The sequence below is a fragment of the Aegilops tauschii genome, chromosome 2, assembly GCF_002575655.3.
Source record: "Aegilops tauschii subsp. strangulata cultivar AL8/78 chromosome 2, Aet v6.0, whole genome shotgun sequence".
In the NCBI taxonomy this organism is placed as follows: Eukaryota; Viridiplantae; Streptophyta; class Magnoliopsida; order Poales; family Poaceae; genus Aegilops; species Aegilops tauschii.
This window is the reverse complement of record NC_053036.3, coordinates 488939488-488943252: the sequence shown is the minus strand read 5'-3', so window position 1 is coordinate 488943252 and position 3765 is coordinate 488939488.

The following is a 3765-nucleotide window of genomic DNA, read 5'->3' as shown; positions in this document are numbered from 1 at the left end:
TGAAAACCTTGAAGCCTTTTTGGATTATTGCCTTTGCAAGGGTTTTCCTGCGCTACACAGTTTTTCTCATGGGTTTTGCAAATGATACCCCAGACTGGAAAAATGTCTCGCCCTTGGATTCGCTCTATGCCCAATCAGCCAGAAGAGGTTTACGGAACACAGACCAGCAACAATTTCACTCAGGGTCAGTCCAGCCATCAGGACAGCGAAGCGGAACTATCTCAAGTGTGCCGTCTCTTCGAGCAAAGCCAGCAACAGCACCAGGAGATGATGAACCATGTCATAAACATGGGAAATCACCGTGAACCCTATCAGCCACATTCCATGTTATCTGAGTTGCAGAAGACTCGCCCCTCAACTTTTGCTCACACCGATAGGCCACTGGAGGCCGATGATTGGCTTCGCGAGATTGAAAGGAAACTGATTATCGCTCAATGCTCAGATCATGAGAAGGTGCTTTATGCACCACACTACCTTACTGGAGCAGCCGCAGCATGGTGGGAAAACTTCCTACACATGCACCCCAGGGAACACAACATCACCTGGGAAGAATTCAAGGAAGGCTTCCGTGGGGCACACATTCCCAGGAGCATCCTAAAGATCAAGAAAAGAGAGTTTGATGACCTGAAGCAAAGAGGCATGACCGTCACAGAATACAACGGCCAGTTTACCCAACTGTCTCGTTATGCCTACGACGAGCACATGACAGAAAACAAGAAGATGGAAAAATTCCTGGACGGCCTGGCACCAGCATTAAGATGCCAACTGATTGTACACACCTTTCCGGATTTTAAGACGCTGGTGGACAAGGCCATCACCCTGGAGAATGAGCGACGTAGTCTGGAAGATATCCGCAAGCGGAAGAGGGACAAGACGACTCTTGCCCGCAGCAACCGAGGCAAGACTGAGGTCCCAAGGACAGACACGAGGAGATCCACGACTACTGAGCCAAGACCCGTCGGACTATTTCATGCCAGAGACAAGGAGTTCACATACCGTCCAGGGGTCACCTGCTATGCTTGTGGTCAACAAGGGCATTATGCTAAACAGTGCCCGAAGCCAAGAGACTCGGCACCCAAGCTGAACAATGGTGGGAACAATCCAGCCCCCAAGCGCAACAACTTCAATCCCAGCAACAACCACAGGAAGGGTCACTTGAACCATATGACCAGGGAAGAAGCGCAGAATGCCCCAGACATCGTGCTCGGTACGTTCCCTGTCAACACAGTACCTGCCACGGTTTTGTTTGATTCTGGAGCTTCCCATTCGTTCGTTTCGAAGAGTTTTGTTTCACAACATGGTTTTCCGATACTCCCCTTGGAAAAATCTATGATCATCAAGTCCCCCGAAAATAAGCAAATTGCTCAGGGTTACTGCCAAGGAGTGGTCATTGAGTTCGAAGGACTACCATTCCACGCGAATCTCATCGTGTTGGAAAGTAAAGAACTGGATGTCATTTTAGGAATGGACTGGTTAACCACCAACAAAGGATTCATCGACTGTTTCAATCGGACAGTGATTCTCACTCACCATCACGGCAAGACTATAAGAGTTTCCGCTCAAGAAAGGCCACGATCACAGAAACCAAAACTGAACAAAATGGACATTGCAGAACTGAGAAAAGTTCCAGTGGTATGCGAGTTCCCTGATGTGTTCCTGGAAGAACTACCAGGCATGCCACCAAACCGAGAGATCAAATTCAGCATTGAATTAGCACCTGGCACCGCTCCCATTTATAAGAAGCCGTATAGAATGGCACCCTCAGAATTGGTGGAGCTAAAGAAGCAGATAAAAGGATTATTGGACAAGGGATTTATACGAGCCAGCTCCTCACCATGGGGTTCGCCCGTATTGTTCGCCAAGAAGAAGGATGGGACACTGAGACTATGCATAGACTATCGAGCCCTCAATATGGTCACCATCAAAAACAAATACCCGATGCCACGGATAAATGATTTGTTTGACCAGCTCGCACAAGCTAAAGTATTTTCAAAGATTGATTTGAGATCAGGATATCACCAATTGAAGGTACGGACGGAAGATATTCTCAAGACAGCACAGAGCCGACAAAAGAGCTACTATGATCAGAAGCATCGTGAGGTCAGCTTTGAACCTGGTGATTCCGTATACCTCCGAGTATCTCCTATGAGGGGTCTGCAACGGTTCAAAATAAAGGGGAAGCTAGCCCCAAGGTTTATTGGACCATTTTGTGTAAAGGCACGAAGAGGCACAGTAGCCTACCAACTAGACCTCCCCAAGGAGCTGTCAGACGTCCATGACGTATTCCATGTCTCGCAGTTGAGGAAATGTGTGAGTAACCCGGAGAAACATGTACCTCATGAGGACATTGATATGCAACCAGATCTCACCTACAGAGAAAGGCCAGTAAAGATTTTAGAAGAGTCTGAACGGAGGACCCGTCAGAAAACGACAAAAAATTTCAGGGTCCAGTGGAGCAACCACACTGAGGATGAAGCCACATGGGAAAGGGAAGATTTCCTCCGAGCAGAGTATCCATATCTATTTGAGGACCAGCAGAAATCTCGAGGACGAGATTTTTCCTAAGGGGGTAGGTGTTGTGACACCCAAGCTTTTATTTGAATTTTTCAAAAAGATTTTTATTTGACTTGAAGGGAGTGATTTAAAAATTTTTCTTCAAGAGAACTCTCACTCTCAAATATTTTTCTTTATGGCAAAAATTTTATTTGAATTTACCCAAGATCCTCCTTTGGTCTTGGAGGTTCTTGCTTTTCATTGGACTCAAGACAAAATGCTTTTCATTTGAGAGAATAACTTTTGAAAACCTATTCTTGAATTTGCACTATGGCTTTTGGAAAGTCCTTTGCCACTTTCAACTATTCCTTCTTGCCATGGCATTAGTGCAAATCCTCTCTCCTAACCCTTCCCTCACCTTTGGATCATGTTTTGCATCAAATCCAGTAAGTTGAACCTCCTCATGTGATCATTTCCATTCAAATTCTATTCAAATAAAATTTTTGCCATAAAGAATAATATTTGAGAGTGAGAGTTCTCTTGAAGAAAAATTTTTAAATCACTCCCTTCAAGTCAAATAAAAAACTTTTTGAAAAATTCAAATAAAAACTTGGGTGTCACACGGCACCACGCCCCCCGACGTGCGCCTCACCCCTCTCGGCCGCACCGTCCCTCTGCCTTTGTGTGCATGACATGTGGGCCACCTAAAATGCGGCAAGCATCAAGTTTCTACCACAGCCACCCGCGATTCCCACGACGCTGCTCGAACCCATGAAACCACACATCCCCCGACCTGCGGCTCACCCCTCTTGGCCCCACTGCCCCTCTGCATACGGAGCATTACATGTGGACCAGTCACCTATCGGGTCCACATGTTATTGACTCAAAGGTAGGTGATGTTATTGACTCAAAGGTAGGTGTAGTAAGGCGCTGAAGCTCAGTCCCGACGGCCCTGAGAGGGAAATGTAACTCCTGCGCCAGGGCTTGTGGTGCTCCCGCAGCACGAACTCGTGCCAAACTCGAGATTTGTTTCTTTACTATACATGCACGCAACGATTTAATGGACATTGTAATCTCAACATGTGATGGGGAGCTCTAAATTTGAATTTGAAACTTATAAAACGAAAAGATTCAAAACAAATAAACTGGGAGAGAGGGAGTATATCGTAGGATGTGTCCCATACAAAATAAGTCCCCTGGTTTGTCACCGCGAAGATGCGGTTAGAAAGGAGCACAGCGTCTTCCTACTCGTACAGCAACAAATCGGCCGTA